The sequence below is a fragment of the Entelurus aequoreus genome, linkage group LG25, assembly GCF_033978785.1.
Source record: "Entelurus aequoreus isolate RoL-2023_Sb linkage group LG25, RoL_Eaeq_v1.1, whole genome shotgun sequence".
Lineage (NCBI taxonomy): Eukaryota > Metazoa > Chordata > Actinopteri > Syngnathiformes > Syngnathidae > Entelurus > Entelurus aequoreus.
The window spans coordinates 35,612,135-35,637,134 of record NC_084755.1 but is presented as its reverse complement, the minus strand read 5'-3'; the positions used below and the strand labels follow the sequence as shown (position 1 = coordinate 35,637,134).

General features: G+C 36.9%; 1 protein-coding gene across 20 annotated transcripts in view; it reads right to left on the bottom strand.

Annotated features, from left to right (window-relative positions):
• The window catches only part of rbfox1 (RNA binding fox-1 homolog 1), a 783,527-nt gene that overhangs the window by 161,513 nt on the left and 597,014 nt on the right, over window positions 1-25,000 (bottom strand). The gene's annotated exons all lie outside the window — the stretch shown is intronic.

The following is a 25,000-nucleotide window of genomic DNA, read 5'->3' as shown; positions in this document are numbered from 1 at the left end:
TGCCTTTTCTTAGGGGCACTCACCTTTTGTCTATTTTTGGTTAAAGCATTAGACACCTTTTTACCTGCACACTACATTTACAAAGCAATTAGCTACCGGCTGCCACCTACTGATATGGAAGAGTATTACACGGTTACTCTGCCGAGCTCTAGACAGCACCGACACTCAACAACAACACATCATTTGCAGACTATAAATACTGGTTTGCAAAAAATATTTTTAACCCAAATAGGTACTTAAGGTCCTACAACAAGCAATCCATATCTTACCAAATTTGGACACCAGATGTCTGGTAGTAGTAAGGTGGGGATGAAACTTAACAATAAAGAAAGTTCAAACTAAGCAGCTACTGTGATGCCATGTCGTGAAACTCCTATTTATAGAGTGTACAATGGCTCTGTATCCACCATCAGGTCACCTACACACCCACATAGAAATACTCGACAGCTCAGGCTTCACCGTTCCCAAGCTATGCTATGGAGAATGCAAATGAGCTGCTCCTTTTGGTGCAAACATGCCATTAGCCTGTCACATCATTCACCGGCTGGAGCGGTGGGGCCCATTACCCAGCCGCCCCTGGCCAAAGAGTCCCACTATACCACTCTTTGACAAGAGGAGGGGAACCTCCCGTTTTAAATGGACGGATTAGAACTGTTAACACACAGGGTCTGTTCTACTAGGATCCAAATAACAAGTGCTAGGGAGAGGGGAAAAAAACTATAAAAGTGCGTGTTGTGGGTGATGTACTAAAACGTGTGCAATTGATAAAATAGTGCAAAAGTGGTGACGACCGCGCTATTTAAATTTTTTAAATTTGCTTGGACTATACCAGTGGTCGGCAACCCAAAACGTTAAAATAAAAAATCTGTCTGGAGACGCAAAAAATGAAAAGCCTTATATATAAGTTTTATAATGAAGGCAGCACATGACGTAAGTGTCTAATTTAGCTATAATAGCCTACTATCAAAATGACTTTGTGTCGCAGGCTGAAGCAAATCTTCGTTGACAGAAATGTTGAAATGTAATTGTGGTGCGGCGTGGCCTGCGGACCTGCGGCGAAGCGGGGTGTGTCAGGATCGTCTTCGAGATCAGTGACAGGTGCGTAGATGGCACAGCTGTGAGTGTTTGTCTGATCACCTGTCGCTCTGTTAAAGGCAGCAGTCGGGAAGGAGAGGAGGTTGTTTGATGGTGGAGAACGAGCGAGAGAAACTTGAACATGGCTGAAAAGCACAACTTGTTGAAAAATAAATCATTGTTCGCAAAGATGAACACGGCTGTCATGTCCGTCATTGGTGGTCCAGAGAACCCTGAGAAGCAAGACCTCCACAGTAATATTTATTCTACACATTAGAAACCATTAGTAAATCAGAGGCTACTCAGAAGGTGAGATAACTCCTGGAAATTACTGGCTTTTAATGGCCAAAGGTATAGATGTGTGTGTCCAGGTTAAAGGAAACGGCAGGCTGTCTTCTTCTAATAGATTTATTACAATCTTTGGCAAGCTAGGTAATGTTTGCTGTGGTCTGGAACAACATGGCACACAAACAACTATCCGAAATGCAACCAACATTACATACAGATAATGTGTCATGAGACATGCAAAACTAAATTATATACATGCTCACACAACACGTAAAACCTTTAGTATATCAGTATGTGGAATTAAATGATGGAACGGATTAACCAATTAAATCAAACAAAGCACCAACATGTTTCAGTTTAAAGGCCTACTGAAATGAATTTTTTTTAATTCAAACGGGGATAGCAGATCCATTCTATGTGTCATACTTGATCATTTCGCGATATTGCCATATTTTTGCTGAAAGGATTTAGTATAGAACAGGGGTCACCAACGCGGTGCCCGCGGGTACCAGGTCGCCCGTAAGGACCAGATGAGTCGCCCGCGGGCCTGTTCTAAAAAAAATAAAAATAAATAAAAATAAATAAAATAAAATACTTTTTTTTAAAATTATTTAAAAAAAAAATTAAATCTACATAGAAAAAACACAAGATACACTTTCAATCAGTGCATCAACCCAAACAACCTCCCCCATGCACACTCATCCACACCCACTCACACAAAAGGGGTTATTTCTTTCTGCTACCAATATTCTGGTTCCCACAACATAGACAACACATCTGCAAGGGACACAGTCCCTGAAGCACACATGATTGTATAGGCTGCTGGTCCACTAACATTTTCATTAATTACTATTTTTTATGTAATTATTTTTATATTGTTTTACTTTCTTTTTTATCCAAGAAAATGTTTTTTATTTATTTATCTTTTTTTTTTTTTTTTTTTTTTAAAGGGCCTTATCTTCAACAGACCAGGTTGTCAATGAAATTAGATTTGTTTAAAGGGGTTTTTTAAACCAGGCCCAGTCCAGATAATGTCCAAGTCGGACTCAGCAACACACACCTTCATTCATGTACACAGAAAAAAATTAGGGAACACAACAGATTGCATATAATTTATAAACAAAATTACATTTTCAAAATAAGCATTTATGTACAGTCCAGATTATGTCCAGGTCACTCAAATTAGGGAACACAACAACAGATATCATATAATCTATAAACATAATTATACTTTCAAAATAAGCCTTTGAGGACTTCTCATCTTTTTTTTAATGTTTTTTGGCATCATTATCGTTTTCAACCATGTAACTTTCTAAAGTTAGAAAATACTGAATAAATGTTTTAAAGAAAGTAATACTAAGTGAATATCTGTTTTTGGCCTTAAAAATAAACATTTTATCGAGTACTATAATTAAATTGACTAAATCATGATTGTCAATGAACTCTCCTAAAATAACAGAAACCACATTTGTGTACCACTCAATGTTTAAATACATCTTTGGAACAATTGATGCTTTTAAAGACAGACACATAGTTTCAAGGTTGAGAAGTTTCAGGCCCCCATATTCATATTCTTTGTAAAAAACCTTTCTTTTAATCTTTTCTGGTTTGCCGTTCCAGACAAAATCGAAGACCCTCCGCTCATAAATCTTAAAAAAGTTTTGTGATGGAGCTGGTAATGACAAAAACAAATAAATAAATTGAGGAATATTTAACGAGTTGGCAATAGACATTCTACCATACAAAGTTAGGGATTTCCCTTTCCATAATTGCATAATTTTGTCCAACTTTCTTAGTCGATTATCATAATTTACTGAGCCTAGATCTTCCAGATTTTCTGGGACAACAACACCAAGTATGTTAACTGGTCCATCTGTCCACAAAACAGGCACTTTGCATTCCATTCGAAAGGACGTTCCCTTTAGATTTCCGATCCTTAACATTTTACATTTATCATAATTAAGCTTAAGGCCAGATTGCTGTGAAAATATGTCCAAAAGATTAAGAAGATTCCGCAAACAATGAGGAAAAATCTTATCTTTCTGAATCAGCCTTTTCTGACATGAACTTCATCAAGAACAAACACAGAACACGCCTCACTGATACACATCTGCAAGACTCACTCAGAGTTGCAGTGTCAAGTTACACACCAGAGTACAACACACTAGTTAACAGCATGCAATGCCAGGCTTCTCACTAACTGACAAAGAAACAGATAACAGATTTGGTGTCTAGTTCAAAGTGTGACATGATTTAAAAATTTGAGAGTTTACTTTTGTATTTTACATGAGTTATTATTTGTACAAACATGGTGCAAAGTAATTCATGATTTGTTAAAAAATGTTAGTGGCTAGCTAGTTAAAATGGGATATTGTGATTTCACAAGACTGTCTTAGAAGTGATCATTTGAAAATGTTCAATTTGAAAAATGTGCACTTAGAGAAAATATAAAAATAAAGTGTTGCATATTGATATTTATCTGTTTCTATATATATTTAGTGTGAGAAATCATTAAGATGATCAGTGTTTCCACAAAGATAAATATCATTAGTTATTAATAATAACAGAGTTAGGGGTAAATTGAGCAAATTGGCTACTTCTGGCAATTTATTTAAGTGTGTATCTAACTGGTAGCCCTTCGCATTAATCAGTACCCAAGAAGTAGCCCTTGGTTTCAAAAAGGTTGGTGACCCCTGGTATAGAACAACAACGATAAAGTTCGCAACTTTTGGTCTCTGATAAAAAAAAGCCTTGCCTGTACCGGAAGTAGCGTGACGTCACCGGAGGAAGGACTGCTCACATTTTCCTATTGTTTACACCAGCAGGGAGAGAGATTCGGACCGAGAAAGCGACGATTACCCCGTTAATTTGAGCCAGGATGAAAGATTCGTGGATGAGGAACATGAGAGTGAAGGACTAGAATGCAGTGCAGGACGCATCTTTTTTCGCTCTGACCGTAACTTAGGTACAAGCTGACTCATTGGATTCCACACTCTCTCCTTTTTCTATTGTGGATCACGGATTTGTATTTTAAACCACCTCGGATACTATATCCTCTTGAAAATGAGAGTCGAGAACGCGAAATGGACATTCACAGTGACTTTTATCTCCACGACAATACATCGGCGAAGCACGTTAGCTACGGAGCTAACGTGATAGCATCGGGTTTAACTGCTGATAGAAACAAAAGAAATAAGCCCCTGACTGGAAGGATAGACAGAAAATCAACAATACTATTAAACCATGGACATGTAAATACACGGTTAATGCTTTCCAGCCTGGCGAAGCTTAACAATGCTGTTGCTAACGACGCCATTGAAGCTAACTTAGCAGCGGGACCTCACAGAGCTATGCTAAAAACATTAGCTATCCACCTACGCCAGCTCTCATCTGCTAATCAACACCCGTGCTCACCTGCGTTCCAGCGATCGACGGAGCGACGAAGGACTTCACCCGATCATAGATGCGGTCGGCGGCTAGCGTCGGATAGCGCGTCTGCTATCCAAGTCAAAGTCCTCCTATTATTATTATTTACCCACCTGCTCCCAGTGCCACCCACACTGGTTTAAATGTAACTTAGATATTGGGTTTTCACTATGTAAAAGCGCTTTGAGTCACTAGAGAAAAGCGCTATATAAATATAATTCACTTCACTTCACTTACAGAGAACAAGGAAATTGGATAAAATTGCTACGGTATGAAAAGGGGTAGGATTAAATAAGCTCTGCTTCTTCCTACTCCTTTTCGGACACGCTGCCATGAAACAACTGGAAACGTGCGACGCGCTACATTGCATCGCGTGCACGTTCCAAATAAACTGAAACTGAACGAGACGTGTTAACCCGCACTTACAGTTCTACTATATTGTGCAGTGAAGGAGGGTGAAAAGAGGGATGCAGATGGCGGGTTTTGGCTGAAGGCTCTGCTGTGTAATAAGAACCACATTTTGCGGGGCTGAAATATGCTTTACGTGGCAGAGAGCTGCACACACAACCCGCCCACCGACCCACACACACACACACACACACACACACACACACACACACACACACACACACACACACACACACACACACACACACACACACACACACACACACACACACACACACACACACACACACACACACACACACACACACACACAGACACACACACACACACACACACACACGTGAATACAATAGGATTTCTGACTAAGCATAAGAAACGATGTCTCCCTAAAACAACTTTAATGTATAAATGCACTCATGTTTTGTTTGTTTTTATTCTTTCATTCTAAGATCAGGATGTATTATCGGTCATCTATTCTCACTGGAAGCCACAAAACAATCCTAATCAGTGTTAACTTACGGATACAAACACACATGTCAGCCTCCAAGTCAGTAGATCATGTTTCAAATCTTGTGTTTCATGTTCTCTCCATGGTTTTCTTCCGGTATTCCGGCTTACTCTCGCATTCCAAGATCATGTATGTTGGGCCGAGTGTATATTAAGCCAGTGTTTTTCAACCACTAGTTGATACAGTCGGGTGTGCCGTGGGAGATGATCTAATTTCACCTATTTGGGTTCAAAATATTTTTTGCAAAGCAGTAATTATAGTCTGCAATTTATGTGTTGTTGTTGAGTGTCGGTGCTGTCTAGAGCTCGGCAGAGTAACCGTGTAATACTCTTCCATATCAGTAGGTGGCAGCCGGTAGCTAATTGCTTTGTAGATGTCGGAAACAGCGGGAGGCAGGGTGCAGGTAAAAAGGTGTCTAATGCTTAAACCAAAAATCAAACAAAAGGTGAGTGCCCCTAAGAAAAGGCATTGAAGCTTAGGGAAGGCTATGCAGAACGGAACTAAAACTGAACTGGCTACAAAGTAAACAAAAAGAGAATGCTGGATGACAGCAAAGACTTACTGCGGAGAAAAGACGGCGTCCACAATGTACACTACCGTTCAAAAGTTTGGGGTCACATTGAAATGTCCTTATTTTTGAAGGAAAAGCACTGTACTTTACAATGAAGGTAACTTTAAACTAGTCTTAACTTTAAAGAAATACACTCTATACATTGCTAATGTGGTAAATGACTATTCTAGCTGCAAATGTCTGGTTTTTGGTGCAATATCTACATAGGTGTATAGAGGCCCATTTCCAGCAACTATCACTCCAGTGTTCTAATGGTACAATGTGTTTGCTGATTGGCTCAGAAGGCTAATTGATGATTAGAAAACCCTTGTGCAATCATGTTCACACATCCGAAAACAGTTTAGCTCGTTACAGAAGCTACAAAACGGACCTTCCTTTGAGCAGATTGAGTTTCTGGAGCATCACATTTGTGGGGTCAATGAAACGCTCAAAATGGCCAGAAAAAGAGAACTTTCATCTGAAACTCGACAGTCTATTCTTGTTCTTAGAAATGAAGGGCTATTCCACAAAATTGTTTGGGTGACCCCAAACTTTTGAACGGTAGTGTACATCCGAACATGACATGACAATCAACAATGTCCCCACAAAGAAGGATTAAAAACAACTGAAATAGTCTTGATTGCTAAAACAAAGTAGAAATATCTCTGAAAGGAAGACATGAAACTGCTACAGGAAAATATCAAAAACTAGAGAAAAAGCCACCAAAATAAGAGAGCAAGAAAATAACAAACACTACACACAGGAAAACAGCAAAAAAACTCAAAATAAGTCAGGGCGTGATGTGACAGGTGGTGACAGTACACCTACTTTGAGACAAGAGCTATAGTGATGCATGCTTGGTTATGCTTTCAAGTCATATCCAACAATTGCGACAACGACTTTTTTACTGTCAACTGAGTTTCGCTTTTAAAGGATTCCTGCTGGTGGTGTGCCTGCGGATTTTTTCAACGCAAAGCTCAAAAAATGTTGAAAAACACTGGTTTAAACAATTCAGCTTTTTCAAATTTGTTGCTCTTTTTTTCTTACATTTTTACTGTTGTTTTTTTTTTTTAGTTATTTTTGGAAAAGACACAACTTATACTCAAGTTAATTGGCACAGAGTATCTGTATTAGATCGGCATCGCAGATACCAAGCTGACTTTTACTTGGCATCGGATCGGAATGACATAAACAAGGGGTTTATTCTAAATGGATTGTGGCTTCCGATAGTTCCTACCACACATTGCAAAAAGCCGCTGCCTGAACAAAAACACTGTATTAAGCCAGGTCGATATGACAATGGATTTTTTTTAAATAGTCGAGGTTTCTGTGGTTTATCCGTTATACAGTGCTCAATGCCGGGGTATATATAGCGCTATACGTTAGGTCAGGTAAAAAACAGAGGCTATTTAATCCCGACAAGCCTGTTTCGCAGGTTTCCCCCTGCCTTTATCCCCTGAAGAGCAGAGAAACTTGTAGGGATGAAATAGCCTCTGTGTTTTTTCCTGACCTAACGTATTTTTTTAAATATATATTTTACATTTCCCCCACTCTGATGTTGAAAAAAATCGACATCCACACCAAAGGAGTTAAAATAATAATAATAAAATAAATAAATAAATAAAGTCACTTTGCATATAAATCATTCACCGACTTTAATGCGCATTTTGGTTGGTACTGGTGTCCAAATTATTTCGATACTTTTCTAAATAAAGGGGACCACAAAAAATGGCATTATTGGCTTTATTTTAACAACAAATCTTACAAAAAATATTGACGTAATCATAGTCCTATTGACTAGATAAGCTCCTGTACTTGGTATCATTACATTAGGTGTAGATCCACCAATGGCGTTTGTTTACATTTTGAAGCCGGTGAGCTACGGTGTGTAGTGAAGCGTGTTTAGCTATTCCTTACTTTATTTGTCGCCTTGGAGGCGAGGATTAGTGATTTAGAAGTAGCTAGCGTTTGTCGCTAGCTAGCTAGCCATGTCTTAAAGCACCTCTTCCAGAGGGCGTTTCAGTGTTATAACTTCACCTTCATCTTTACTTTTTAAGCCAAAATGCGTCCGTTCTCCCTTTTCTGTCTACACACCGCGTCTGCTTGTAAGTACTCCGTGATTGTGCGCTGCCGAACGTGCTCCTCTGCTCGTAAACCAGCAACGACACGACGTGACGACGACGGGGGGCGCGGTGGACCGGTACTTTTCAGAGGCGGTATGGTACCGAATATGATTAATTAGTTTCGCGGTACTATACTAATACCGGTATACCGTACAACCCTACACTGCAAAAACTGAAATCTAAGTAAGATGAAATATCTCAAATAAGGGTGATATTTGCTTATTTTCTGTCTGATAAGATAATTCTTCTCACGTAGAGGATTTTATGTTAGAGTGTTTTACTTGTTTTAAGGGTTTTGGTCCTAAATGATCTCAGTAAGATATTACAGCTTGTTGCTGAGATTTGATGACCTATATCAGGGGTGTCCAAACTTTTTCCACTGAGGGCCGCACACTAAAAAAATCAAGGCAAACGGGGGCCATTTGGATATTTTTCTATTTTAAAAACCAATACAATATATATATAAAAAAGATACATTTAGGCCTCCATTCAGACTTGAGTGACCAAAAGGTTTTGGTCAAAAAAAATATTACAAATGTGTCATTATTTAGTATTATTATTATTATTATTATTATTATTCAAGGTTTAAATATCTAGATCAACATTAGGTCTATCTGTCAATGTAACGCTTTTAAAGATTTAAGTTGTATGCCATTTTTGTCAAGGAAAAATGGCATACATACATTTTGTATATATGCCAAAATACATACAAAATGTATGTATTTTGTATGTATTTACAAAATACATACAGAAATGTATGTATTTTGTAAATACATACATTTATTTGTTTGTATTTAAAAATAAATACATACAAATTTATGTATTTATTTTGTATGTATAAAATAAATACAAAATTATTTGTATTTATAAAAATATGCAATATTTTCCCCTAATAAAATTTTTAAGTGGAATATTTGAGATTATATAATAATTGGAGTCTTAAAAAGGTCAATAACTCATAACAACATTGATTTTAATTCATTATTTTTTTGAGCAATGACACTTAAAAAAAAAAAAAAGTCCCACTAAAATTATTGGGGATCCAAAAGGGTCCTGCTCAGTAAAGTTTAAAAAAATAAATCCAACATTTTTTTTAACTTTTACCATAATAGTCTCAAGATCAACTTCAGGGGCCGTACTTATCAAGCTTCTTAGAGTGCCATTTTACACTTAAGTCCTGAGAATTTGCGAAATTTAGTCCTACTCTCAAACTTAAGAATAAAAGCTTTTTATCAACGTTCTTAAGTCTAAGAATCACTCCTACTCTCCACGATATTTAAGAGACCTTCAGAGGTGTCTTAAGTGGTTAGGAGTTGCCAGCAGGGGATGGCACTGAGGCGAGAGAGACGTGCGCGAACGTTCAGGGAACGGAACAATGTTGGGTTTTTTTTTGATGACGAGCAGCTGATCAAACGGTATCGTTTAGACAGAGCGGATATTATTTTTGTCACAGATTTAATACTTTTCGATTCCTTGTTGATTTCTGCATGTGTCTGCAGTGGGCTAGTATATATAGAGCCACCCACACCAGTTTCAAATGAGTTGCCTAATTAATGAATTGGAAAGAAAATGTTATGACAGTAGCGTATGTGTGTGGCCGTGAGGTGAGTGACGTCAGTGAGTGTGTGGGCGAGAGAAGAGAGGGAGCGGTAGCGTGAGTGCCGGCGGGGACTAGTTTGTTTTGTATTATTTTGTAGTTTATTGTCAAAATATACACTCCCATTGTCCACTTAAATATTTCCAAGATATTTCTTTATTCTTAGACAACGGGTTCCCTTCCGTGATTGGTCATTTCTATGGACACAGAAATGACGTCACCTAAAATTCCGTTCACGCCACATAGTAACGTCGTAATTCAGCTCTGAGTGTGACACTTAAGATTCAGTCCTACACTTCGCTGAAAGTGTGAGTAAGACGCTTGATAACTAACTTTTAAGTGCAGCTTTCAGCGAAGAATTTATTTACTCTTAAGTCAACTCTTAGCAGACTTCTTAGGAGTAATTCTAAGAAGCTTGATAAGTACGGCCCCAGATCTATCCGTCAATTATAAGTTTTTGTTTTTTGTTTGTTCGTTTTAGGCCCTTCTTTAAAAAAAACTTTGTTTTTTAAATGGCAACCAAAAAATATGCAACATTTTCCCCCCCAAAATATCTTAAAGTGGAATATTTAATGTGAAGTAAATGGAGCCTTAAATAGGTCAATAATTCATAATGACATTCATTTTGATTCATTATTAATTTTTAAATAAAGAAACAGCCTGCATGGCAGCTTTGTGTTATTAGACTAAATAATGCAACATTTTCTTGTTACATTTCACCTGTTTGCTCTTTTATACCACTTTTTATGTTTTTTATTTATTTTTCATTGTATTTTTAGAATGTGCCGTGGGGCCGTTAAAAAATTACCTGCGGGCCGCAAATGGCCCCCGGGCCGCACTTTGGACACGCCTGACCTATATTGAGTAAAACATGCTTGAAACTAGAATATCAAGTGTTGCAAAGCTGTGTCATCAACACTCACAAGTATAAAACTACTTTTTTAAAATATTATTATTTACTTCAAACATGATAAAAAAAATCATGATGCCGAGCGCATATCATTATGTCAAGATAAAGGCACTAGCATTTACTTCATTTAAGAATATTTTTCAACATGTTGAGCAAAAAGGTCTCATTTTTCTTCTACCAAGAAAAGTGCACTTGTTATTAGTGAGAATATTCTTATTTTAAGGTATTTTTGGGTTCATTGAGGTTAGCTAATTTTACTTGTTTTAGAAAGTCTTGACAAGCCGAATTTTCTTGTTCTATTGGCAGATAATTTTGCTTAGTTCAAATAAAGTACCCCTCATTTTCGTATTTTTTTTTTCTTGTTTTTGAACACTGACTTTTTGCAGCGTCGCACCCACTTAGCTCAGGAAACGACTTAGATGTCTTAATTACTTGTGTTTTGTTGTTGCCGAGAAACCAGAGTTTATGAAAAACTTCACCCTGGCCGGAGGTTTTTTCCCAAAAGCTTAATGTTTAAGGATAAAAAAAAGTTATGTTTGAGTGTAGGCAAAAGGGCATGACGCATTGAAAAATGTCTTTCCAAAAATGTCCGGGTTCATGTGGACATAGCCTATTAGCGTACATGCTTGCTTGCTCATATTTGCCCAGTGATTGGCTCACTAGGGTGTACCTTGGCTTGGATGGACCCATGACTCAGCCATGACGCTACGCTAATGCACGGCCAATTAACTGGTGACCCGGGGGCCAAATCCCGCCTAGGAACGACACCTCCTCTCCCTACATCAGGGGTCGGCAAACCAAAATGTTGAAAGAGCCATTATGGACCAAAAATATGAAGAAAAAATCTTAAAAGCCTTATATAAGAGTTATAATGAAGGTAGTAACACATGGTGTAAGTGTCTATATTAGCTTACCAGTGTTTCCCATAAACTGCCAAGATACCTGTGGCAGTGAGGGCGTGGCTATGGGCGTGGTCACCATGACATCATCGAGTAATTTGCATAATTTACTACAATGATATGATTTTCTCTAAAAAGGCTCAAAAAATGTATACTTACTAATTAATAATAACAGTTTTGTTTTAAATGTCCATCCATCCATCCATTTTACAATATAATTACAACACTTTATGTACATATATATATACAGATTTGAACAATAAGTTATTCACTGAAATATATTTATTAATTGTGGTTCTTACAAAAAATATATCTTATAAAAATATAAAAGCTAAAATGTCTCTTAAAACTCTGCCCCTTTAATTAGTGCATACTAAATAATTTAATTTTAGCCTACTACTACAACCATATTATTTACCAGCAACATAAAGTGAAACAGAGGCATTCTCTTTTGTAAAGTAAATCTTAACAGCCTATATGGGCATCTACATCAACTATATGATTTGCCTGAGAAGCTGGAAAGGACAAAAAAAAAAAAAAAAAATTAAAAAAAAAATCTATTTGTGGCGGACGTAATTCTTTCGCGGCGGGCCGCCACAAATAAATGAATGTGTGGGAAACACTGAGCTTACTATCAAAGGCTGAAGCTAATCTTTGATGACAGAAATGTATTTAAATTTCTATTCTACACAATTTTGCAACATTGGAAATAATTAGTCAAATGGAGGCTTCTCACAGGATAAGATAACTTCTGGAAATTACTGGTGTAGATGTGCATGTCCAAGTTTAAGGAAACGGCAGGCTGTCTTCTTCTAATGGAGGGGTGTCCAAACTTTTTCCACTGAGGGCCACACACGGAAAAATTTAAGCATACGGGGGCCATTTTGATATTTTTCATTTTCAAACCATAACAAAATTAAAAAAAATTTTTTTTTAACCTTTAGGGCTCCTGGGAACCAATAAAGGGTCAAGGGTCTCAGTCATTAAAATGTTAAAAATAAGTCAAATTATTATTATTATTTTTTACAGTATATCTCTATATCAACTTCAGGTTGATATCAAGTAAAAAAAAACAACCGGTTTTCTGCCTTTTCTGTCAAAGACAACTTTGTTTTTTATAGTAAAACTGAAATATGCAGTATTTAGTAATTAGAGCCCTAAAAGATCAATAATGCAGGACACCATTGATTTTAATTCTTTAATATTTTTGAGTAATCACCGTGAAAAGTTAAATAAAATATATTTGGTATCCAAAAGGTCCCCCACTCATAAAGTGATACATTTTTATTAGTTTTTTTTTTAACTTTTCATACTTAAATTACGAGATCAACTTCAGATATATCTGTCGATTTTACGTTTGAACTATTATTTTGTTTGTTTTATGCTCTTTTGTCAAATAAAACGTTGACGTTTTTATATGGCAACCACACAATATATGCAATATTTTTTCCACATAAAACATTTTAAAGTGAAACTTTTTAAGTAATAATTCATAGTAACATAGATTGTTTGTCTTTTTTTTCTCCAGCAATGGCAAAAAAATAAAAAATAAACAAAGACTAAAGAAAGCAAAAACAGCGTGCATGGCAGCTTTGTGTCAACATTGCAACTTTTTCTCATTAGATTTCACCTCATTCCACTTTTTTAAAATGTTTTTTTTTAATTTTTGCAATACTATCAATTTTGCAATTTTTGCAGAATGTGTGGGGGGCCGGTAAACGATTAGCTGCGGGCCGCAAATGGCCCCCGGGCCGCACTTTGGACACCTCTGTTCTAATGGATTCATTACAATCTTTGCAAGCTGGGTAACGTTTGCTGTGGTCTGGAACAGCATGGCGCAGAAACAACTATCAGAAACGCAGCCAATATTACAGACAGACAATGTGTCACGAGACATGCAAATATAAATTAAACACACAGAGGACATAAGTAAAGGATATTAAATGAGCTCAAATATAATAATAATAATAATAATAATGAATTGCATTTGTTACGCACTTTACATTTGTTAAAATCTCAAAGGGCTACAAAGTATTCAAAATAAAAATAGAAAGTAAGAATATATAATAAAAAATTAAAATAGAAATGAATCATGACACACACTAGATAAAACAGAAACATAGATAAAGTAGAAATAAATATACCTACAATTGAGGCATAATGATGCAATATGTGTCATAACGTGGGGTTTTTCGCAGCTTACTGCGAGGTTTGTTCTCCCGGGAAGCAATCGGACTATTCCGGACAAGGCGTGAAGGTAAGAACATATTGAATTATCTTCTCTCAAAAAGGTACAAAAAACGAAAAACAAGGCAGATCGCACTTGGAGTTAAAGTAAACAACTAGCATAAGCTATGGCATAGCAAGAAACAAACATGAAACTGTGGCATGAAAAGAGCATGCAACTGTGGCATGAAACGAGCAATGACGCCAGGACGACTAAGTGGCAAAGACGGGCTTAAATAATAGTCTCTTGATTAGAGCAGGTGCGTGTCCCGACCACACGAGGCAGGTGAAACTAATCAGTCGCCATGGAAACTAAAAAAAACAAAGATGTACAAAAACAGAAACTAACAGAAAATAACAAAAACATGATCCAGACCACAGATCATGACAATATGTACATTCCTCTAGCCTAAATAGCATGTTGGCATCGATTAATTTGCAGTCATGCACTGACCAAATATGCCTGATTAGCACTCCACACAAGTCGATAACACCAACAAAGCGCACCTTTGTGCATTCACGCACAGCATAAAACGTTTGGTGGACAAAATGAGACAAAGGAGGACTGTCATCAGAGAAAGTTGTACATGTAAACAAACTCTTCTCTCAAAAAGGTACAAAAAACGGAAAACAAGGCTGATCGCACATGGAGTTAAGTAAACAACTAGCATAAGCTATGGCATAGCAAGAAACAAACATGAAACTGTGGCATGAAAAGAGCATGGAACTGTGGCATGAAACGAGCAATGACGCCAGGACGACTAACTGGCAAAGACGGGCTTAAATAATAGTCTCTTGATTAGAGCAGGTGCGTGTCCCGACCATATGAGGCAGGTGAAACTAATCAGTCACCATGGATACTAAAACAAACAAGGATGTACAAAAACAGGAACTATACGGAGTCTTAAAACTAACAGAAAATAACAAAAACATGATCCAGACCACAGATCATGACAATATGTACATAAAGCTAGCCTAAATAGCATGTCGGCATCGATTAATTTGCAGTCATGCACTGACCAAATATGCCTGATTAGCACTCCACACAAGTCGATAACACCAACAAAGCGCACCTTTGTGCATTCACGCACAGCATAAAACGTTTGGTGGACAAAGTGAGACAAAGGAGGAGTGGCATCAGAGAAAGTTGTACATGTAAACAAACTCTCTTCTCTCAAAAAGGTACAAAAAAACGGAAAACAAGGCTGATCGCACATGGAGTTAAAGTAAACAACTAGCATAAGCTATGGCATAGCAAGAAACAAACATGAAACTGTGGCATGAAAAGAGCATGCAACTGTGGCATGAAACGAGCAATGACGCCAGGACGATTAAGTGGCAAAAACGGGCTTAAATAATAGTCTCTTGATTAGAGCAGGTGCGTGTCCCGACCATATGAGGCAGGTGAAACTAATCAGTCGCCATGGAAACTAAAAAAAACAAGGATGTACAAAAACAGGAACTATCGGAGTCTTAAAACTAACAGAAAATAACAAAAACATGATCCAGACCACGGATCATGACAATATGTACATTCCTCTAGCCTAAATAGCATGTTGGCATCGATTAATTTGCAGTCATGCAAACGTTTGGTGGACAAAATGAGACAAAAGAGGACTGTCATCAGAGAAAGTTGTACATGTAAACAAACTACGATGAGTTCAAGGGTCGCTGAAATTTGTAGGGCAAAACGGTGCTTGCCAAATACTCTCATCAGTGAAGCATGTTTAATGTAAACAGTGAGATTTCTAACATGTAGGAAGGGGTGTGTCATGTTTGTTGTTTTTTCACACATCTCTGAAAGAGGTCCAGGGAGCCACTAGGGCGGCGCTATGCGGCTCTAGAGCCGAGGGTTGCTGACCGCCCGCCTTGCATGTTTGCATCAATTTCCTGAAAACACTAGAGTGCTCCTGTTGTAGAGAAGGAGTCGTGTAACTGAGGCCAGCCGGTGTGGCTTGACCATGCATACGTTGGCAAACTCCACTCCCCAGTCAGGGCTTTTGGCTCGGTGCGCAACACGCTCGCCTCTCATGCGGACTACCAGAGTTTGCGTCCCCGTGCGGAACGGGATAAAGGCGGGGGGGGGGGGGGGAGGCCAGCTGGGTTACATTGGTGCAGTGACCCGGATTAGAGTGAGGTTCAGTGTGGCTGAGCAATGCAAACGTGAGTAAACCAATCTCCCCCGACGACTTTTAGCTTTACTCGCAAACATACAACACTGGGGTCAAAACTTGGGATTTGCATAGCAGAGGCGTTCCTCAAGGCAACCCTTTGAAAGGGAAATTCAAATTTTTTTTGAATTTTGCCTATCGTTTACAATCGTTATGAGAGACAAGAACGTGCATGTCTTTTCCCTTGTGTGTTGTTCATATTGTTGTTACTCAGCCAGCGTTTGTGGGTCTGATGGACCCCTTGCATTTTGTGGCTTTTAATGCCTCACAATCAAACACTTATGTTAAAATACTGAACAGATGTTTACCTTATCCCAATAAACATCTGTTCAGTATTTTAACATACAAGTGTTTGAATGTGAGGCAATAAAAGCCACAAAATGCAACGGGTCCAACAGACCCACAAAAATGGCATTATTTCAACCAAAAATTGCATTATTTAAAATGTTTTAAAAAATGGCATTTTTTTAAACAAAAAATCTAATCAGGGTACCACAAAAATTGCATTATTTTAACAAAAAATGCATTATTTAAAATGTTTTAAAAAATGGCATTATTAAAAAAAAAAAATCTAATCAGGGGACCACAAAAATGGCATTATTTCAACAAAAATTTGCATTATTTAAAATGTTTTAAAAAAATTGCATTATTCAAAAAAATAAAAAATCTAATCAGGGGACCACAAAAATGACATTATTTCAACAAAAATTTGCATTATTTAAAATGTTTTTAAAAAATGGCATTATTTTAACAAAAAGTCTAATCAGGGCACTACAAAAATGGCATTATTTGAAATGTTTTAAAAAATGGCATTATTCAAAAAAATAAAAAATCTAATCAGGGTACCACAAAAATGGCATTATTTCAACAAAAATTTGCATTATTTAAAATGTTTTTTAAAAATGGCATTATTTTAACAAAAAGTCTAATCAGTGCACTACAAAAATGGCATTATTTGAACAAAAAATTGCATTATTTAAAATGTTTTAAAAAATGGCATTTTTTTTAAACAAAAAATCTAATCAGGGGACCACAAAAATGGCATTATTTCAACAAAAATTTGCATTATTTAAAATGTTTTTAAAAAATGGCATTATTAAAAAAAAAAAAATCTAATCAGGGGACCACAAAAATGGCATTATTTCAACAAAAATTTGCATTATTTAAAATGTTTTTAAAAAATGGCATTATTTTAACAAAAAATCTAACCAGGGCACTACAAAAATGGCATTATTTCAACAAAAAATTGCATTATTTAAAATGTTTTGAAAAATGGCATTTTTTTAACAAAAAATCTAATCATGGGACCACAAAAATTGCATTATTGTAACAAAAAATGCATTATTTAAAATGTTTTAAAAAATGGCATTATTAAAAAAAAAAATCTAATCAGGGGACTACAAAAATGGCATTATTTCAACAAAAAATTGAATTGTTTAAAATGTTTTAAAAAATTGCATTATTTTAACAAAAAATGCATTATTTAAAATGTTTGAAAAAAATGGCATTATTTAAAAAAAAAGATCTAATCAGGGGACCACAAAAATTTGCATTATTTAAAATGTTTTTAAAAAATGGCATTATTTCAACAAAAAATTGCATTATTTAAAATGTTTTAAAAAATGGCATTTTCTTAACAAGAAATCTAATCAGGGGACCAAAAAAATTGCATTATTGTAACAAAAAATGCATTATTTAAAATGTTTTAAAAAATGGCATTATTCAAAACAAAACAAAAATCTAATCAGGGGACCACAAAAATGGCATTATTTCAACAAAAATTTGCATTATTTAAAATGTTTTTAAAAAATGGCATTATTTTAACAAAAAATCTAATCAGGGGACTACAAAAATGGCATTATTTCAACAAAAAATTGAATTATTTAAAATGTTTTAAAAAATTGCATTATTTTAACAAAAAATGCATTATTTAAAATGTTTGAAAAAAATGGCATTATTTAAAAAAAAAGATCTAATCAGGGGACCACAAAAATGGCATTATTTCAACAAAAATTTGCATTATTTAAAATGTTTTTAAAAAATGGCATTATTTTAACAAAACATCTAAACAGGGGACTACAAAAATTGCATTATTTGAACAAAAAATGTGTTATTTAAAATGTTTTTTTAAAAAATGGCATTATTTTAACAAAAAATCTAATCAGGGTACCACAAAAATGGCATTATTTTAACAAAAAATTGCACTATTTAAAATGTTTTAAAAAATGGCATTATTTTAACAAAAAAAATCTAATCAGGGGACCACAAAAATGGCATTATTTTAACAAAATATCTTAGGGTACATTAATCATATATGTTTCTTATTACAATCGAAGAACAATTTTGTCCTTAAATAAAATAGTTGCATTTTGTGGCTTTTAATGCCTCACAATCAAACACTTTTACACACACACACACACACACACACACACACACACACACACACACACACACACACACACACACACACACACACACACACACACACACACACACACACACACACACACACACACACACACACACACACACACACACACACACACACACACACACACACACACACACACCGGGCCTAGACAGGAGGAGGACAGAGTGTAGGCACACAGAACATCAGAGGGTCAAAAGTGCGAGAAAATGAGAGCAGACAGTGTTGACAAACAATGTTGCAACCTTGTGTGGGAACCGCAGGTGCAGAAACACAAACGAAGAATGCCCGTGGAGAAACTGGCAGATGTTTACCATATCCCAATAAACATCTGTTTAGTATTTTAACATAAAAGTGTTTGATTGTGAGGCATTAAAAGCCATAAAATGCAACGGGTCCATCAGACCCACAAACGCTGGCTGAGTAACAACAATATGAACGTTGCACGGAAAATTTCTCTGCCAGTTTCTGCATCCCACAGGGGTTCTTCTTTTGTGTTTCTGCACCTGCGGTTCCCACACAAGGTTGCAACATTGTTTGTCAACACTGTCTGCTCTCATTTTCTCGCACATTTGACCCTCTGATGTTCTGTGTATCTACACTCTGTCCTCCTCCTGTCTAGGCCTGCTCTGTGTGTGTGTGTGTGTGTGTGTGTGTGTGTGTGTGTGTGTGTGTGTGTGTGTGTGTGTGTGTGTGTGTGTGTGTGTGTGTGTGTGTGTGGTACACAGAACATTAATTTCCACACTTCTATTAGCCCCGGGTCCAGTGGACCCGGACATCTTATATGTAATAGAAATGTGTAGGGGGGGGGTGTATGGTGTGTGGTCATTAAATATGTATTCTGATATATATTCTTCTCAGAAAATGAGCCAAAGTCAGTGAGTCCCAGTTTGAAAAATTAATTAACTGTATCATTTTTCTTTTAATAAAAAATTAAATTGGGTCCCACAGACCCGAACACCACACAAGGGTTAAAGATGATAAAAAAACGTTTGCATTGTAGCCTTCAAAGTTCTCTAAAAAAAATTAAAAACCCTCAATCAACGTTTTATATACATGCTGCAAGTCTATATATAATGTAGTAACAGACACATTAATACACAATATATTAAATTGTTTTAAGAAAATGCCGGAACTTATTTCCGTTTCCACAAGCAGCTCACTTCCGACTCCCAGCAACAAAAGTGTGTTCCTACTTCCGGGAACAAACGCGAATGTGTTCTAATCATGGCAGACTTGGTAACCGACAACAATTTTTTTGACAAATGATGATTCACCCCCTTATCTTTTTGAAGCTGAATATACGGAGGATGAACAGCTGCTTCTCGAAGCCAACATGAAGAGAGGCTGAAATGTCGGAGAAGACGGAAGCCGAGAGAGTGAGGTCTGCGTGATTTTTACGCTATAAATGTGGAATTTGGAGACAAGCTATTTCGACATAAATGGAGTGCTTATTCAAAATAAACCAGGCAAAATTTCCCCGGCCAGCTACACGAAACGCAACAACTGTCCATCGAGCGAGTCACTATAATACTGATCATGATACGTTATTACAACTACAGTACATACGCTGTATGACTAGCGGTGTACAAACAAAACATGAAATGTGAGCTACTACTTTACAGATACTGTAATATGATTGTTCATGTTTTTTTGAGTAGGTAAAAACAAAAACAAAACGTTTGTCTTCTTCAGGACTGTGAACGAAGGGCAACATTCCCAAAAAAGTGCAGTTCCCCAGTCGTCATTTAGACTTACACAAACTTTATTGATCCACCAGGGAAATTGTTCCACACAGTAGCTCAGTTACAAAGGATGGAAAGTAAGGATGGAAAGGATATGCAGGTATAAAGCAGACTAAACATGTACCATAGTAGCAATATAACATATATGTAATATGTACATATTATATATAGAGTATATAATATGTACTGATACGTGATATTATGTTTTAGCGTTGGACGGTTTGAAAATGGTTTCAAGTTGAAGATGTGAAGAAATGCTGACTCTCTGTATGAACATAGCCAAGTTTAATGATCTTATTAATTCAGAACACACACCCACACAAGTGACTCAAAGGCATACTTGCTCAACAGCCATATGTGTCACACTAAGTTGTGGCCGTACAAACAACTCCGACACTGTCACAAACGCACGCAATACAATGAAACCGCAGCAAACAACAAGGACAAACACATTTCCAGGCCATATTTGCACCGCGACGCAACATAAACACGACGGACCAACTTCCCAGAATTCCCTGCAGCACCAACTCTTCCGGGACGCTGCAATATTATAATATATGTTTTACAATAATAATGATTTGTTCAACTTATTTAGTTTTACAAGAAGTGTCCTCTCTTTTTCGTCTATTCAACTGGTGGCCCGGTGAAAACAGTTAAAAAAAAACGGTGATAAACTAAACCAGTGTTTTACAGCCACTGTCCCACGGCACAGTCTGGTGTGCCGTGGGAGATCAGGTAATTTCACCTATTTGGGTTCAAAATATTTTTTGCAAACCAGTAATTATAATCCGCAAATGATGTGTTGTTGTTGAGTGTCTGTGCTGTCTAGAGCTCGGCAGAGTAACCGAGCCGCTCCCAGTCTGTGGAACGCTCTCCCTGACCACCTGAGGGCACCACAGACTGTGGATGCTTTTAAAAAAGGCTTAAAAGCCCTTCTTTTTAAAAAAGCCTTTTTTTAGATATGTGCATACTAGCTATAGCTATTTGGCTGTTCTAGTTTTTTATTTGTATTTATTTCCTTATTATCTTTTTAATTTTAATTTTAATTTTGTAATACACTGTAGCGCTTTGAGATTGTTTACTCAATATAAAGTGCTTTTTACAAATAAAATATATTATTATTATTATTACTATTATTATAACCATGTATTACACTTCCATATCAGTAGATGGCAGCATGTAGCTAATTGCTTTATAGATGTCGGGAACATAGTTTGTCGTGATCACAATATGCGGGAGGCAGTGTGCAGGTAAAAAAGGTATCTAACACTTAAACAAAAAATTAAATAAAAGGCCACTAAGTGCCACTAAGAAAAGGCATTGAAGCTTAGGGAAGGCTATGCAAAATGATGCTAAAACCGAAATGGCTGCAAAGTAAACAAAAACCGAATGCTGGATGACAGCAAAGACTTACGGCGCGTGGAGCAGACGGCGTCCACAAAGTACATGCGTACATGACACGACAATCAACAATGTCCCCACAAAGACGGATAGTCTTGATTGTGAAAACAAAGCAGGCGCGGGGCATAGCGTTCGAGGAAGACATGAAACTGCTACAGGAAAATACCAACAAAAGAGGAAAAGCTACCAAAATAGGAGCGCAAGACAAGAACTAAAACACTACACACAGGAAAACACCAAAAAACTCCAAATAAGTCATGGCGTGATGTGACAGGTGGTGACAGTACACCTACTTTTAGACAAGAGCTATAGTGATGCATTCTTGGTTATGGTTTGAATTGATATCTACGGAGCCCCTAAAGGGACATGGAGGGAAAAAAATGTTTTGCGAAATCTGTTTTCCCTATGTCAGTGAACCGGAAGTAAAACAGACAAAACGCTGGAGGAGCCTACCCATCATCTCTAGACACTAAGAACCACTCCAAATCGTCCTCCATGGTTGCAACTAACGTATTACGGTCCCACAACAGAGCACATATGTTGGGTATAGGCTCCCGCATGCTACCGCTCCTCCATCGCTGTGTCTGTTTCACTTCCTGTTCACTGACACAGGAAAACAAACTTTTGCGAGATCTTGCACAAGATCCATGTCCCAGTCTAGGGGCTCCGTAGATATCCAACAATTGCGAGAATGACTTTTTATTGTCAATATCGGCTACCGAGTTTCATTCTTCAATGATTTCTGCTGGTGTCTCTGGATTTTTTTCCAAGGAAAAAATGTGCCTTGGCTCAGAATCGGTAGGTCGTGAGTTCAAACCCCGGCCGAGTCATACCAAAGACTATAAAAATGGCACCCATTACCTCCGTGCTTGACACTCAGCATCAAGGGTTGGAATTGGGGGGTTAAATCACCAAAAAAGATTCCTGGGCGTGGCCACCGCTGCTGCTCACCTCACCTCCCAGGGGGTGATCAAGGGTGATGGGTCAAATGCAGAGAAATAATTTCGCCACACCTAGTGTGTGTGTGACAATAATTTGTACTTTAACTTTAAAAGGTTGACAAACACTGAACTAAACATTTTGCAGAAGGTCCCTAAAAAACAGCGGGGCTGACAAAACAAACAGACCAAAACCAAATGTTCTCCGTAATATACAAAAAAATGGTAACACTTTAGTATGGGGAACATATGAACCATTAATTAGTTGCTTATTAGCATAGGGTTAGGTTTAGGGTAAGAGTTAGGGTTAGGGTTGGGGTTAGAGAAGACTCTTAGTTAATGGCTTACTGGTTGGGTTAATAATGCAGAATAAGGCATTAATAAGTACATAAGTACTTAATAATGACTAATTAAGAGCCAATATGTTACTAATTTGCATGTTAATAAGCAACTAATTTATGGTGCATATGTCCCCCATACTAAAGTGTTACCAAAAATGTTCTCCGTAGTATAAAAATATATGATGACATTTTAGTATGGGGAACATATGAACCATTAATTAGTTGCTTATTAGCACAGGGTTAGGGTTAGAGTTGGGGTTGGGGTTGGGATTAGAGTTTGAGAAGACTCTTAGTTAATGGCTTACTGGTTGTAAAATAAGGCCATGCAGAATAAGGCATTAATAAGTACTTAAGTACTTAATCATGACTAATTAAGAGCCAATATGTTACTAGTCTGCATGTTAATACGCAACTAATTTATGGTGCATATGTTCCCATTACTAAAGTGTTACCAAAAATGTTCTCCGTAGTATAAAACAAATATGGTAACACTTTAGTATGGGGACATATGCACCATTAATTAGTTGCTTATTAGCATAGGGTTAGGGTTAGGGTAAGAGTTGGGATTAGGGTTAGGGTTGGGGTTGGGGTTAGAAAAGACTCTTAGTTGATGGCTTACTGGTTGTAAAATAAGGCCATGCAGAATAAGGCATTAATAAGTACTTAAGTACTTAATCATGACTAATTAAGAGCCAATATGTTACTAATTTGCATGTTAATAAGCAACTAATTTATGGTGCATATGTCCCACATACTAAAGTGTTACCAAAAATGTTTTCCGTAGTATAAAAAAAAATATGGTAACACTTTAGTATGGGGAACATATGAACCATTAATTAGTTGCTTATTAACATAGGGTTAGGGTTAAGGTAAGAGTTAGGGTTAGAGTTAGGGTTGGGGTTGGGGTTAGAGAAGACTCTTAGTTGATGGCTTATGGTTGTATAATAAGGCCATGCAGAATAATGCATTAATAAGTACTTAAGTACTTAATCATGACTAATTAAGAGCCAATATGTTACTAGTCTGCATGTTAATAAGCAACTAATTTATGGTGCATATGTTCCCTATATTAAAGTGTTACCAAAAATGTTCTCCGTAGTATAAAACAAATATGGTGACACTTTAGTATGGGGAACATATGAACCATTAATTAGTTGCTTATTAGCATAGGGTTAGGGTTAGGGTAAGAGTTAGGGTTAGGGTTGGGGTTAGGGTTAGAGAAGACTCTTAGTTGATGGCTTACTGGTTGTGTAATAAGGCCATGCAGAATAAGGCATTAATAAATACTTAAGTACTTAATAATGACTAATTAAGAGCCAATATGTTACTAATTTGCATGTTAATAAGCAACTAATTTATGGTGCATATGTTCCCCATACTAATGTGTTACCAAAAATGTTCTCCGTAGTATAAAAAAAAATATGGTAACACTTTAGTATGGGGAACATATGAACCATTAATTAGTTGCTTATTAGCATAGGGTTAGGGTATGAGTTAGGGTTAGGGTTAGGGTTGGGGTTAGAGAAGACTCTTAGTTGATGGCTTACTGGTTGTATAATAAGGCCATGCAGAATAAGGCATTAATAAGTACTTAATAATGACTAATGTTCTCCATACTAAAGTGTTACCAAAAATATGACTACTAACAAAGGAATAAGTCTAGCTTTTTGGAAATGTGGCCCCAGAAATAATTTGGTTGACTATCCCCGCTGTAACACATGAGAATAGATCACTTCATCACAAGAGCAACTTCAACAACCAGCGCTACCCATTTTTTTTGTTTTCTTTCCAACGTGCCCAGCAACTGAGCAGTGACTCAAACCCTAAAACCGGAATAAGACCTCAGAAAGCAACTCCGGAGACTTCTGGGTTGTATTTCACAGTTTGCAGCCGCGCTCTCGCTCTCTCTTTCTTAATGCATAAATCAGCCGACTTCCGCACGCTTTTCTGCAGATGAAAACGTAAAG